This window comes from Poecilia formosa, unplaced genomic scaffold (genome assembly GCF_000485575.1).
Source record: "Poecilia formosa unplaced genomic scaffold, Poecilia_formosa-5.1.2 Scaffold26, whole genome shotgun sequence".
NCBI lineage: Eukaryota > Metazoa > Chordata > Actinopteri > Cyprinodontiformes > Poeciliidae > Poecilia > Poecilia formosa.
The window spans coordinates 3,558,658-3,575,091 of NW_006799965.1; the positions used below are offsets into that span (position 1 = coordinate 3,558,658).

General features: G+C 38.9%; 1 long non-coding RNA gene across 1 annotated transcript; it reads left to right on the forward strand.

Moving 5' to 3' along the window:
- Window positions 1-1,810: 1,810 nt before the first annotated feature.
- LOC107835825 (uncharacterized) lies at window positions 1,811-4,544 on the forward strand. Its single transcript, XR_001661655.1, has 2 exons — window positions 1,811-1,908; window positions 4,350-4,544. It is a non-coding gene; the product is annotated as an uncharacterized LOC107835825 (long non-coding RNA).
- Window positions 4,545-16,434: the final 11,890 nt, after the last annotated feature.

Genomic DNA, 16,434 nt, shown 5'->3' on the forward strand with positions numbered 1-16,434 from the left:
CACATACCAATGTGCCATTTTAGTAGCATTTTGTACATCCTGTATCTGTAGATGTGGTAAACCGTGGCCTCCATTGTTCTTGGGTTGAGTCCCTACCCATCCAATCATTATTACTGGCCTCTGCGCTTCTCTTTCAGTCCTCTGTAGTTATTGGTAGGACTTCTAAGTATCAGCCAACTGTCTCAGTTTTCCAGTGGTTCATACCATGTGGGGGATTATCTTGCCACGATGGTCAGAATTGTCAAGTACTTGTCTTAAAATGACTGGAAAAAAAATAAATAAAAATTGAACGTGGCTCAAACACTTTGGAAAAAAAAAAAAAAAAGGCCAAGAGGAAGCCTGTACAAGTGCTGTGTTAGACGACTTTGATAGATGTCAAAATTTTTAATAAAAGTGATTAAGAGATGAATAGTTAAGATTTCCGTCTGCAGTAAACTCTGTGTTATACGAATGGAGCAAAAGGGACAGTTTAAAACATTAGAAAGGTTGCAAGAACAAGGCTTGATGCAAAGTTTCAACTATTTATACAGACAAAACTGAGACCTTAATCGTTCATCAGCTTCTTTAACCCTTCCACATGGAAGGTCTTTGTCAACGAGGCCTCCGAATCTGCAAACAAGTGCAACACAAGAGTTTACAAAGTGCTGTCGTGAGCCTTAAGTTTCCCACAACATGAGCACAAACATAGCCTTTGTTAAACAAGTGTTTCTGTAAGATAAAGTGGAACAATAGCGAGTTCAACAATAACAGTCGCTGGTGTTCCCTTGTTGTGCAAAATTGCAGTTTCTGCTTAATTAGGACAGAAACATGAAGGAGCAGTTAAAGAGGGGTTTGGGGAGGGGGGGATCCTAGAAAAACTAAGCAGCAAAAATCCAGATTTATAGGGCTAAATCAGTCTGACTAGTGAGCAAATGCTGATTGCATTTTAAAACAAGTTGATGAAAACAAAATGCCCACTTGGGGGGGAAAAAATAAAACAAAATAAGGCATTTGTTTTTTTATGGCGTGATTTGCTGCATATTAGGGAACTAATGTGGTTAGTTATAAAATATAAAATGCGCATATTTACATTGCTTCAGTTTGTAAAAACCTTAGTCTTTGAAGGATTTCAGGCTGGTTCTGTGCTGCTGCCTTGTTCTCCTTGTTTACCGTCTTCACAACATCTTTAGGTGACAAACCGAAATAGACACAGTGAGAAGTGCTGCAAAAAGAGGCATCCCCGTCCAGGGAACGAAAAGTCTCCACTTTAGATGCACTTATGCCGATGATCTGTGATATCTTGAAGACGCTGTAACCCTGAAGGCTTTTTTCAACTGAGTAAGACCTGACCGAGACGTCGGGTCTGAAAAGATATGCATGACAAATGGCGATCATTTATGAATCGCAGTCAGACTGATTTATTTAATGAATAATGTAACAGGGTTTGTGTTCTAAAAGCTGTGGAGTCACTAATTTTTTTTTTCTGCTTATTTAACATTCTTCAGGATTAAAGGAGTCTAGGTAAAGTTAAACGTAAATCTGGTGCTGTTACAATATGTGCGTTGTAATTCTTACAGTTGACACTAAGAATTATAGTTTATTTTTCATTTACAAATAGTTATAATTTCATAGCCACCGCACTCTTTTGACAGCTGAATTGTAATTTGTTCTTTCTTAACCCAGAATGTGTCTTAGTATTGACTTGGTCCTATAAATATGCATTTCATTAAAAATAAGCAGTTTAATGAAAATACACAATGCAGGGATGAGAATAAATGATTGGTGCCCAAGCCCAGTCCTCACCAGCTACTCTCCTTTCACTTTTAGCTTTATCTCTGCCAGAATGAAATGAGGAGGAATTGTTTCATCAGCCTTCATCAGCCTGTCAGCCCTGCAGAGCGCCGCTAACAAGCTATTCATTTGATTCAGGTGAGTTGAAGAAGGGACGTATGGAAAAGATGCGGGGTAATGACCTCCGAGAACTGGTCTGGGACCAAAATGTGGAAAATCAAAACACCGGTTTCATGTTTCATTGTGTCCATGCTAGCCACACTTTTTTTTTTTTTTTTAAACAGTGACATCATAGGTCTGTTTCTCTCTCTATAACCTGTACGTGCCTCTCTCTCACAAATAAACATGGCGTCATTTGGTCTTGTTCAGTGTTTCCTGCTTCATTCAATGCGTTCACATGCTCCGTGTCGTCATGAGGACGCACATTAACACTTAATCGTTTGCAAAAAAATTACTTAAGTAAATGGCTACAAAAAAGCCCACCGATCCAGCTAGAAAAGAAAAAGTTTTCACTATTTGTATCCTCCGTGTTGGATTTATATCTATTCCAAACTGAGTTGGATGCACTGAATTCACTAATTAATGCAATACAGGTGAACAGGAGAGGCCAACATGCAAAGACACCAGTCAGATGGAAATATTTAAACCACAGTATAAAAAGCTCCAACCACCCGCGGCACACACTTGATCTGTCTAATCTTCACAGTGTTTTTATTCATCTGTACGGCATCCTCAGGGCAAAGATCTGACAAATACCATGTCGATTATTTGTTGTTTGCTGTAACGTTTCTTATTGCCAGCAGATTGCCAACCTTTCGGCTCTATGTGACTTTGTGGTGTCTTGTGTGACATCATCAATCTCGATGCACACGTTGTCAAAGTAGCAGTGTTTGTACTCCTTATAAAATCTTGGAGTAAAAAAAAAAAAAAAAGATATCCAGTGTCTACCTATGTTTATGTTTTTGTTGCTAAACTGCTAGTTAATGGAGAAAAAACCCAGCTGACTAGCTTTAACGTCTAACATTTGAATTAGGTAATTAAACTTAAAGTAAGGATGAAAGGAAACGTAAATGTATTGAATAAATTTGCTGAATACACACAAATAACTCGATGCAGCCTTGCTCTATGCATCACATCAAACAATTAAATTGGAGGGGGAAAAAGTCTTCTTTTAGTTTCTGGGTGTCTAAGTGCCCAATTTGAAAATGTAGCAGGAGTCTCATCGGGGCTCACGGCCACTGCAGGGGCTTATTATATAATACCCGAGTACTTTACAGCGAGGCCTGAATAGTCTCTCAGTGGTGCTACCTTTATATAGATTGAATGTGATATTTTATGAGACTGGACCAGCAAGAAACAAATAAAACAAAGATTTATAAGAAAGTAAATACCTTCAGTGCATGCAAAATATTTGAATTAAAAAAAAAAAAAAGCAATTTAATTCTTTATTGACATTTGTATTTAATGAAGTGCAAAGTGACGGCATCCTGTTCTCTTCTGATGTTTAAAGATGGCTTCAGGTCAAGGTCACGGATAAAAGCCTCCTTTTCATTATTTCTCTTTATTGAGTGTTACTGCAGAATGGGGGGTTTTAGATTGAAGCATCTTAGCCACAAGCACTCTCTTTCCTTTGTGCTTCCTTGAAAATGCAGAGACACATAACCCGTACTCCTGAGCTCCTCACAGTCGACCGACAGAAGTCTGCAGGATGACAAATGAATACTGTCACTCGGCTAAACACCTGCCTGCACTTTTATTACAGTCATGTTCTGCGGTTCCATGTTTCACTTTGTTTACTGTCTGTGCGTGTGGGGTTGCAGGGCTCAGAATAGCGAGGAGCTTTTTCACTCTTAAGCAGAACGATAACTCAGGATTTTCACACACAGAGAGTAATTACGTACTGTATAATGCGCCCTCCAAATGGAAAACAACAAGCCATATTTAATGCATTCCTGATGTTTTAGTACTGTTACTGCAATAAGTGAAACACGTCTTGACCAGAGGAAGTGGCTAAGTGAACCTGCAACCCTTTGCCCTTCACGCTACCCTGTGTTACCTGTCTATGTGTGGGCCATTAGAAGAGCCGCTGAGGGACTGAGTGTCACTTTGCATTAGTGCAGCTGCCTTGTCCATCCTCTCCTTCCTGTCTGATAGGATACAGTCTTATATCATAACCTGCTGTGTCAAATTCTGAAATCACACGAGCCGCGCTGGGCATTATCGCTCCTGTCCTGATCCTAATCATGCTAATGCATCCCATTATGCAAAGGGCTGGAAACAATGTCGTGGTGAAAATATCGAGATCAGGTTCACGTATTGGGTTCTTTGGCAAATTTGCCGGATCAGCAGCCGCAGCACTGCCGATGTCCAACAATTAAGATGAGGAACAGTCTGATAAACTGGTAGAAAGAGTGCTAGTTCTCTCTCTTTTTGGGAAGATTCAGTGGTTAGCATTTTGACACAAAGTCCTTATATCCAGATAGAATGAGGAAACAGCAATGTAATAGTAATCTTCTTTTTTGTTTGTTTTATAAGTTGATGTAATATGAGTAGTAATCTTTCTTTTTTTTATTATTCAGAGGAAGAGGAATATCGTACCTGCTCTATGATGTATTCAAGATATGACTTCCTGGAGCTGAAGGATGAAATTAAGCAAGAATATATATTTTTTTCCATATACTTTGTCAACACCATATTCACTGCCATGTCTTCATCCATCTTATATAAACCCCACTAAAATACATTTAAGGTTATAAATTCAACCGCATGCATGAATAAGTCTTTGAGGTGTGTTTTCATTGATAGTGTTTTTTCTTTGCACAGTTGTTACTCCGGGTTCAGTGACTGGAACTGGAATTATGAAACCAGAACAATTTAAGCTGTTACATCAGTAAGTATTATCTATATTTAGAATAGAATAGAATTAATGAAATGTGCAAAGGAACAGGAATCTTCTATCAGGACTGTCATGGATGCAAGATATTATTTCCTGGAGCTGAAGGACAAAATTAAGCAAGAATGGGCAAATGGGCAAGATAGCAATAGTGATGAAGAAATAGTGCTGGGACTCGATTAAAATTTTTATTCGCGTTACTTGCAGTGTGTGTAAGTAACTAATTGCAGTTAATCCCATGTTAACCAGACAAAATAAGCAACATTTTCAATTCAAAAACTCTTTGTGCCAATAAATGATTGGATGAATATAAGATCTTGACAAAAAATATAGTTATTGTTGTCGATCTGTCCCATCAATTTAGTGCAAAGTGCTCTTTACCAATTCGGCTCTCGAGTGTTTCAGAAACTCCTGATCATTCCTGTAGCATTTAGAAATGTGGACTGCGTACCGTGACGGCGTCGAGGACGTGTGTGTGCTTGCTGCAACGTGTTTTGAGACAGTATTTTTGCCTTGAATACCTTCAGTGGTGGGCCAACTCTCTCTTTTTGCACAAGTTGCACACAAGCTAAAATGAACTCGCTCTGGGCCAACAGAAGCGACACAGTCGTGTTTCAGGCGTACCAGATACGTGACTGAATTTTTATATATTTTTGGTACGACTAAATTTACCCATCTGTTAGTGACATGCTAATGTGATAACATACATAGAAGTTTCACACAAACAGCAATATGCTAATGACTTAAGTCACTTATTAAATTAAGCTATACTTTCTGCGTTTAGCAAAACCTAAACCTTTATAATCACGTCGTCTTGGTTACCGGAGCTAATGAACGGGTGATTTGTGATTACGTCATTGTTTAGCTTTCAGTCTAATTACCTTATCTGGGAATCTCTTTTTTTTTTTTGTTTTTGTTTTGCTTGAACTTTTAATGACAACAGGTGAAGCGTGGGAAACAGAAACTCCGGTGAATCTGACACACTCCGCAGCCTTTTCTGAAGTGCGTCTAAGTGATCATGTAATATGGGCGGGACATGTCTCGGCGGTGATTAGCTAGATTTTTCTTCTCTTTGAGGAGAAATTATTTAATTAGCTTGGCCTTTCCAAGGAGCTTAACCTTTTAAAATGTCAGGTGAGGAAGGTTTAAAATAAGTGTGCCTTATTCTCAGAGAATTCCCGTTTTGGGGGAAGGATGATGACCTATAGAAAGGAGGAGAAAAGAGCATCTGACAATGATGAATCTTATGACTGTGGGCAATTTGTTATAGCTTAGATATTCTACTGGAAATTCCTTTGTGAAGCAGCACACCCACGCTGCTAAACACGCCAATCAAGAGGAGTTGCTCCACCAACCACCTGCACGGACGTTTTAAGAACCCATGGACTCTGTCATAATAAGTTTATACCCAGCTGGATCTTTCTAAGCAACTTTAAACAGGAATCTGGGTTAACTGAATGGACAGCAGAGAATAAAGTACAGCTTTCCCTTTCAGTGACAGGCCCATTTGTTTGATCTGTGACGGATCAACCCCCCCACCCCACCACCACCACCTTTCTTTTGTGGGTTTCCTCTCCCTTTGTTGTCACCACTTTAGCTGTCTTTACTAATCATTGCCTTTCATGTCAAATAAATGAGGTGTTTTATTGCCATTGTTGTCGTGGCTCCACCACTGGTCAGGATAAACGTAGAAAAAAAAAATACAGAGCATTCTTCAAGGACATGCCTACATGTAGAGCCAGCCCAGCTCAGCTGTAAAGGCTACTGTCAAAGTGGATTGGATCATCCGGATGACACATCCAGTGCACTTATCTCTGTAAGGAATGAAAAAAATAAAAATAAAAAGAAGATATGTGAAAATTTAATGACTCTAAGAGGAATGTGGTGTTCAGGAAAGGAGGAAAAAAATGTGACAAACTGGACTGTGTATAGAAATGTCACTATAACATGGGTTGTTAAAAATAAACCAAAAGAAATTGCTTTCAAAGTCTTATTTTGCCACGGCAATGGCTTCTTTAAGTTTCAGCTTCTCTTGTGTTTCTGGTTTAAAGTCACACTATGAGTTAAAAAAAAATAAAATCTTCCAACAAATCACATCCTGGATATATGAGAATTCAGCTTTAATGTGTAGTGTTTTAATAAAAAAATACAAAAATCTTTTCATATTCCCTGGAGTCGCTTAGAAGAAAAAAATAGCATCTGCGCTTCTGCTACTAACCTCAGGAAATGAGTCATGCATCTCTTGCTTGACTCAATATCTGAATCATTCAATGTATGCAGAGAGGCCAATCCTGCGCCACAAAGAGATGGGGGCACTTTACAAATCAATCACAATATGTGTCCACTGCCCTTTTTTTTTTTTTTTTTTTTTACTCGGAATGGCTTTATCTGCAAGAACTATGACAGCACCATCAGCTGACGCTAGTCGTAACCATTTTCTGTCCACCTATTAAAAAAAAAGTCCTTTTTTGAAATAATTGTGTTAAAGAAGTAGACACCATGTCACGTATTTGCAGCATGTCTTTGCAATAGCTCTTCGTTCTGTCATTTAGTTTTTTAAAAAAAACAAAAAAAACAGCTGCATTTTGAAATGCAAAGTCTAGAAACAATGCGAGCTCTGAGCAAGCACGGCAAAATATTTCATTCTGCAGCAAGTCGGGCTTCTTGGTTTTCAGAACCACACGTGCGCGGAGCTTTTAAAAGGAAATGTGATGCAAGGTAGTGAAAACGGGAAACTATGAGTACTTTGGAATGATTCTGTTGGAGTCGATTTAACAAAAGTGCTAAAACTTCCTGAGCTCTAACGCTTTAGACGTGTTGTCGTTTTCAGTATTCGGATTAGTTGCAGTGACTTTCAGAAGTATTCATACCCATTCAGTTTTCTTTTTTTCCATATTTCCTTTCACTACAATTACAAACTTACACGTATTTCAGTATGATTTTGGTTTGCTAGACCAAGTCAAAGTAGTGCACAATTTGTCAAGGTGAAGGAAAACATTGTATGGATTTCAGTTTGTTTTACAAACACCTTCAGTCTGATAACCCTGCATAAACTGTCATTGTCAGCAATCGCCTCCAGGGTGCACCTTGTTGTAATTTAATCTCACTTTTTAAATTCGGCTCTTCTTTGAAGGTTTAACAATTTTTTTTTAGAAACCTTTAGTAAACAAACAGGATAATAAAGGGCCCTTCGGTAGCAGGTGCTATGGCAACTGCCTATGTGGCCTATGCCAAAAACTGGCACGGACTGAATATGTACCAAACAAATCCACATGAAAGAATAGTGTGTGTTTTTAAATTCCATTTTAATGAATGTGAAATGTTTAAGGTGTGTGGGCAAGACACTGCATTTTTTTTTTCTTTTTAGGAAGAATTTCAACCATTTAGAACATGCTGCTGTGTGCTTCTACAATTTGTTTCTCATAAAACACTTTAACCTTTTAGGACCTGGCCTGCAGCTGTAGCTCAGCCACTGCAGAGCCACACAGGGGTAGTTTTGAAGGCCTCGTTGCCCCACAGGTGATGTTTATAGGCCTTGCAGACATTCTAATTATAGCGGCACTCGTATGCCAAAGTGAGCGCTGCTTCTTATTTCCAATACCACCCACCACAGCCGCTGACAGCACACCACACGAAAACAGTCAAATGTGTCTCAAAATTGAGGGAATTTTATATTAAAATTCATATTTTCAGGGAGAGGAGGTGATTTTTAAAAAGCGCTTCAGGTTTTTTTTGTGTGTGTGTGTGTGTGTGTGTGTGTGTTTGTGTGTGCCCAGTTTTGGCACTTTTCTGAATCGTCGGTAAGAAATGCTGTATTTGAGTTACAGCTGGGTTATTTTTTTTTTTTTTATTCAGATGAAAAAAAAAGCTATATAATTTTGACCTTGTGTGCAGTGCATTGGCTTGATTACAGTTTCATCTGTCAAATGAGTGCCGAAGAAGAAGAAACTGACATCACATTGTATTACTAATCCAATTTCATATTGATTGACAGTGTGTGCTTCCACTAGTTCCCTGTATTATGGCCTCCTAACTATTAAAGCACACAGAGGCATTATTTGCATTTTTAAAAAAAATTGGACCATTTGCTTGGCAGTAATTAGCTACGCTCCGCCGACTTTGGAAATTTAATTGCAGGTAAGGCAGAATCAGCTAACAATAGGATAAGGGAAGCTTTGCTGTGTGTGTGTGTGTGTGTGTGTGTGTGGGATCAACAAACAGCGGAGGCTTCGGTGCAGACGAAGCAGCAGAATATTAACAAAAAATGTTCTGACCACTTTCCCCTCCTCCGCACCTCTCCCCTAGTCATTAAATGACATGCAATATTAATTATCTCAGTAAATTAATGTTTCATTAAATTTTTCCGTTTAATAGGTACAACATAGACCAGAGGATGTTTGCCATTTATCATGCGCTTCAAGCTTCAGTGGGTTGCTTCCTTAAAAAAAAAAGGCTTGACCTTGAATTCTGTGTTTATGGGTTCTTGTTTGTTGGAAACGGAAACGTGATTGAGCGCCATTAAGCTAATATCCTGTGCCTGAGAACATGTACGTCTGTTACTTAAAGATAAATATTTCACTTGCTTTTATATTTCTGCCTCCGGTTATTATTGTGATTTGCATGCAGTCCTCATGCTCACTGTTTAGCCTACACAGAACCTCATTAAAGAGTTCTGTTAAAGTTCATCGGTTTGAATGATCTCATTTTCAACATTTACTCTTGGAATAAAAGCGATCAACAAATGTGATAGTTGAACTAATTCTCGTTCAGATTAGCAGACTTGTAGTAATGGGCATAATTTCACAATTAGTGAAACATGTCACAGAAGGCACTTTTGTAGTTACTCAAAAATATCACAAACTATTACTGGCTATTTTCCAGTTTACCTCTCAATTAATCGTTCACAATAAATAGAAAAACTTGATTTCCTATTTGTTAGTTAAAGGAATCGAAGCTGTTGTCACCATTTCTGCTGCTGCTGAATAATTGTTTTTAGTTGTAAACTTTTTTTTTTTTTTCCTTTGGCAGTGTAACCTGCCCAACCTTTGTCACTCTTTTTGAGTTTTGGACGGACTGGGTCATAGGAATCTGACCCAAATTAACAACATATTATGCTTTTTTTTCTACTTCTACACGCCATTCTGGTGCCTATTAGTATTCTATTTAACTTTAGGTTTTTCTTTCATTCTCTGCTTTGTGGAAAAATATACTTTACATCCTCCTTTAGGCTCACCCCCCCAGAGTAGCGCAGCTAAAACTGGACAACTTGTGTAAAGTTATAAATGTGACTAGTTCTTGTGCTGTTAATATGTGTTGACCTGACTATCCAGTCCTCAATGTTATTAATGTTCTCATTCTAGGAAGTGTCTCTCCTAGAATGAAAGACACTTCCTAGAAGTCGGCGGCTGCTTACCGTAGTTGCTAGACCTGTTGTGGCTCCATATTGGTCCATATATAAGGCGCATCGGATTATAAGGCGCACTGTCGGCTTTTGAGGAAATTGAAGGTTTTTAGGTGCGCCTTATAGTGCGGAAAATACGGTACGTAAAATCCCTCTGCCCACTGGCACCTTGTTAAATCCAGGAAACAATTTAAAACTCCCTCCTTTACATTTAAAGTTTCAAGTAATCAAACTCCATCTCTTTTTTTACAGATCATATTTCATTTGCGCAAAGTAAGAACTTTGCTCTCAGATGACGGGTTTGCTGCCGGTTTCTAGAGTTTCTAAAAGGAGGCGCATCTTTTAGTTGTCAGGCTCCTCTCCCCTTGAACCAGCTCCCAGTTTTTGGCAGTGAGGCAGGCTTCTGTCTACTAGGCTTAAATTCATCCTTTTTGATGAAGTCTGTCCAAATTAAGCATGAATAAAGAGACCGAAAGTTAGACTTGATTAGCCAGTCTTATCAGTCCTAACAAACTAAATCGATGTATATGAGGGCTTTTTTTTTTTTTTTTGCCTTTTAGTTTTCAACAACATATAAAAATATGTTTTCAAATAAATTTCGCTCAGTTTTACCTCAACAATGTAAAACTGGTCATGTTAAATTAGAGTACTATTTTAATCACAAGACATTAATTAACGCAATCTATATATGTATATATGTATGATTGGAAAGTGTTGTTGTGGTGTAGGAGTCGAGATTTGGCTTTGAGTAATGACAGTAACTGCTTTAAGGCAATTATTAATAAAACGGGTAGGACTCGATTATCAAGACAAACTGTTCAGTGGCAGTTATTTGTTTTTAGATTTATCTCTAACACAACATAAAAGAGATATCGGTTTAAACGTGGGCGCTGTAGTTCTGAGTCTGCGCTTGTTCAGCCTAGAGTCCATACCGATACGGTCATTTTGTTTGTGTTCAAGTTAACATGAACGGCGCAGCGCAACCGTTTGCCGCAAGAAGCAAGAAAAGTGCAGTTCAAAATTCAAACAAGCCACTGTCTTAAAGGTTACTCGGTGACTTGCTTACGCTAATTAGTTTTAGCCACGAGGCAAACATTTAATGTTATTAATTAGTTCATTGTTGTAATGATAGGGTTCATTAGTGTTTAATATAGATGTTTCTAAAATCAGTGAGCAGTCAGCTGCCTCCTCTAGAAACTACAGATATGTTTTGATTGTTTTTAAAATGAGCAGATTTGTGGAACCCTACATTAAAACACCTTGAATTATGTGCAGAATATGTTTTCTGCCTCTATTTAATTTGTCGAACAGCGACACTACGTTGACCCCGTTGTATTTTTTTTAAGTTCATGTTCTCCATAAAGGTTTCGATCCGCTGAGTACATGTGCCTGTTTGCACATATAGGGGCGGCTATTCATCCTCTGCAGACACAAACATTGTAAATATGTGTAATAGTGTTTGAGCATGTTTCGTTTTGTACATATTTGTGTTTGAGATGGGTGGAGGAGGGTGGAGGAGGATGATGGGGAGCTGTTCTGCAATGTCAGAGCTTCGATGTGACGTGGTGACGATTCCTGCTGCCCAGCGAGCTTACCACTGCAGTGCTGTGGTTCTGGGATTAAGCCTGTCAATCTCAGCAGCTGATAAAATCAGCTCTGTGTAACCCAGGTAATGATAGTTTATATCAACAAAAGGCGTACGAGCCGCGTGTTCGTTAGCATGCAGATGGTGAATATTAGCCATTTCAATTGGAGTGTATAATTCACCTTCTCCATCAGAACGTCCTGTCGCTCCGTCAATAAAATAATAATTTCGTACTCTGCGATTTCTCGCATCTCCCGTTCAGCTCGACCCATTGTTTCTTCACAACGCTGCAACTCTGTCACAATGCTAAGTGCGTCTCTATCTCCCTAGACCTCTCTGCCTACCCACAGTTTCTCTCGCTGAATGAGGCACTGACAGAATAAAGAAGAGCTCCTGGAGAGCGGACTCTCTTATCAACCTCCAACATCTGGCTGAGACTGATGGGCTCTTGGAAGCGCTCTCCAAATATCATTGAGTTTGAGCTGCATAATGCTTGTTTAACCGCATCCTTCCTACAATGCTAATTCAGCCCCTCTCATTACCCGTCTTTCACCGGAGGAACCCATTTCTATGATTACTGAAATTAGTTCCTCAACAGGACAGGTTTAATGGGAGGCAGTAGTCTAAAAGGGCGAGGGAAAAACGAGACTGAAAGGTGAGTCGAGTCACACGTGAGCGAAAAGGGAGCTGAAACACGACGTGACGTGGCAAGATCAAAGAGCACAAAACTGACAAATATCAAATTTGCCAGATGTTAAGCTTTTAAAGCTTTGCTTGAAAGAAGTTTTCACTGAGACGAAAAAGCCGTTTTTAGGGGAAATTATCCCTCCCGTCTGCACTGTCATCACGCATTTCAGCTTATTAATTCAAAACTCTGGGGTAATCTGCACTTGATGGCTGAGGGGGGTGGGGAACAACTTAAACACCTGGTTCAGTGTTTGCAAAGCACTTGCCAAAAGTGTGGTTAAACACGAAAAGGGTTGGAGCGGATGTACCGCAGCGAGTCGTTTTTGGTGAAAAAAAACCCCCCAAACCCGCTTTTCACCCGTCTGCCATGCAGGTACATGCTGCCTTACTTTGATCTCAGACAAAAAAAAATGTTTATGTCTCTTCCACATCTTTTCTTCTCTTATTACAATAAGAAAATTTGCAACCACAAATACTTTTTGCCCGGACAAAACCACAGCCTTTTCTCCCACTTTTACTGGTCACATCCTCATGTACCGCAGGGCCCACTGAGCCTCCCAGCTCTGTTCTAGGGAGGACGTTCGCAGCCATGTGCTGTCTCCGGTTCACATGGAATTGCCAGCTGCTTCTTTTTGACTTGACAGCGAGAAGCATGCAGAGATTCAAAAACAAAAAATAAAAAAATGTCCTACAGATGCACATCTCCCCCCACGCAGATGAACCTTGTAAAGATGTGTGAGACGCCCAATAAATAAACTGACCTCCCCACTCAAAAAACAACAACAACAACAAAAGAAAAACGTGATTCACATGACCTGTTTGATTGGGCAGTCATTTTTTTATATGTAGAAAAAGTGAGAGAGTGAACCTATGGAGATTCGTCTCAGTTGTTTTCATAGCAGTATGTTTCCACTAATCTGACATTCTTGTAATCTTCTTTACTAATCCTTATGATCCTGTTGTTTTTTTTTTGTTTTTTTTGTTTTGTTTTGTTTTTCTTTGCAAGCCCTTTGCAAGATGTTTCAAGGCTTTGGTTCTTCTGGTTGAAACTGGAAAACATTTTTTCAGAAAAATGGAAATTACATTGTTTAAAATCACTTTTTCTATATTGCAAAGTTAGCACTTCATTACTGCCTGTTTGTACAAAAGCCTAAATATGCTGTTGAAAATACAATCCATGAGTCATTTCCCTTAATAGTTGACCATGAAACTTTTTCAAGATTTGTCAAATAAAAGCCTCAATGTTTAATTTACTTTTATGTTTTTTTTTTTCTTTGTGAAAGCTCAATATAAAGTAGTTGAGACCTGTGAAGGGGAAGAAAAATTATATATGACTTTCAAACTTTTTTTTTTTTTTTTTACAAATTAATATTCTAAAATGTGAGATATGGAACAACGAAGTCAGATACCCCTAAATAAAGTTAACTGCAGCTGCCTTTAGAAGCTGCTTAATATGTAAAAAGTAAAACTACATTAATAGAGCCATTTGGATAGAAATACTTTTGGTCATTCTTGGTAACCTAAAACAAGAGAAGTTTCCTCTAATTTAACTTTGTTCCGCGCACACATCTCTTTGTGTCAGCTGCATGCACCGGGTGTTGCTTAAAGAAAACCAGTTAAAGGCAAAAGACTCAAGAAACGGGTAGATTTTCACCTTTTAGCGCAACAATGGCATTGAGAAACCTTATTGTTTTGGAAAATATGTGGAGTTTCTGCTTGCAAATGTCACAAATAAACCTGTTAAAGGTTTATTCATATGTTAAAGGTTGCCTCATACAAGGAGAAACATTACTATAGATGTAAGTGAACAGAAGATATTTATAGGTGTGTCTAACAAGCACTAGCAAGTCTGCTACCATCTCCTAAGCTTCTTTTAGGGATTCTAATGTGATGTATTTTATATAATTACAGGCACTTATAGGTCTGTACTTTTTCAAATATGCTCAGCCCCCTAAAGAGAACGACAGGATCTGCCTCAAAAATCCATTATTACACCCCACATCTGTCACGATCACTCTGTGGTTATGAGAAAGTGTAGGATTCAGATGTCAAAATGACAAAGTAATTGTCCGGTAATCATCATCGAATCGAGCCTAAAAATAATGGCACTCATTGCCTCTGGATTAGCAACGGAGGCAGGGACTGTCGTTTCTCCTGTGAATGTTGCACTGGCCTCAAACTTATACTCGTTCACGTCCCCTCTAACAGGCAGAGATGAAGACTTTATCGTGTTGTGTTGGGAGGCGATCAGAGGGAGCAAACGATTCATTCTTGCTGGTGAGAGTCTGAGCTACAGGCTGCGAATCGTCGTCATCTTCAGACACGAAGGCAACCTGACCCTACTCCGATCTTCTGTCGTTTTATTAAGCCTTCGTCTGGGTAACGTCCATTTGTGTGTTTTCAAAGAGCCACAACTGCAGATAACGTAATATTTTGTTGTCATGTAGCAGATAATACCTGTGCACTTTGGAGAGGATGGAGTTCCTGCCGAGACTGAGCCCTGATAGCAATTATAATGCGGCGTGGCAAAAATGCCCTAATTACCAATATTACAGTGCAATCACCATAATCTAAAATCAATTATGCTGAGGCCTTATCTCAACTCCGTGAATTCCTTTGGTGGGGAATCATTTTCTCCCTTTTTAATTTTTTTCCATTACCCTCAGTCGTGATAAGGAATCAGCATACTCTGTCTTTTGAATGAACTTTTATTTTGAGTCACCTGTAAAGGCGTCGTCGTGTGCCCACTTCCACCAGTGGTGTGGGGCGTCGGTGTGAAAATATCGACACAATCTGCACCGACACCGGCATAATAGTTTCGGTCTCTGTACCCGAGCATACAATATAATTTACTTCTGACACACGGATATCAATGTGACAAGAAAATCAGTGTAATCTCACAGCATATTAAACCCCAGAGATGTAATAATTTATAGAAGCTGATCAACTCTGACCCCCGACTAGGTCAGGAAATCTCCACTGCCTGGATGACTAAGTCGTGTCACAGAATTAGTCCACTGCCTCGGATGATTAACAACACTATTTCAAATAAATGACTTCTTGTGCTATTCAGAATTGAAATGTCTACGTGATAAACAAGCATCTTTGTCAATAAACGTTTGTGCTCTGTTGTTTTAACTGTATTGTTCTCAATATTCTGAATAGAGCTACCAGACCTGTGAGCGATGGGCTCTATTCTTTTCTTTTCTTAAATCCTAGCTTGGCCAATTGAATTAAAGGTGTAATCACAACAAAATGGGGGTTCTATTGAGTCTGGGGGCCTGAATCAATTTTCTTTTCTTTTTTTTTCTTTTTTTTTCCGTGAGAATATTTTGAAAACCCATTACCTTCTTCTTCACAATACATGCACTACTCTGAGGTAAACTATCATTTACGATCCCTAAATAAAACTTTGGGGATTGTAGTTGTATGATGACAAAAATGCAAAAACATGTCATTTGCCTTTATTGCAAAAAACAATGGAAAATGTCACAGAATACTTAAAATCGACAAATATCCTGTCACAGACTAAAGGGAACATGGACGGTGTAATACGGTTTTCTAAAATCTTATCTATGCGCCATATGTTCAGACGATTTTGGAGATTTTGATACATAGCATCTATTATAAGTGATTTATTTAATATTTAGTGATAATTTAATAAAATGAGGTAAAACACGTGTTGTATTGAAAATAATCCATTAGTCAGGGTCTGTTTTCTGATCTGATTCAATATATTCTTGATCCACATTAATAAAACATTGGCCTGCCTGCTTTCAGCACCACGGACAGCTCCACGCTCTCTTCGTCTCTCCTCGGAAGTTCTGAATGGGCCTGGTTTACTTGTTTCAATATAGACTGGACATATTTCATTGCCTTAATCACTTTTGCTGATTTTACTTTAACTTCGTGGTTTTCTGGGCTCCAATGTGATTCAAACTTTGTAATCTGGAGGGGGGATCACCCACCCTGTGTAAAAACAGCTACACATGTTCTTGCTGGAGGAGTAAACGCCGCCTCTCTGTGCATCCTGACAATGCAGCAGCTGTCACAGCTGGAAGCGGCCAGTCAAGTCAGAATCATCGGCCGCCTGAGATT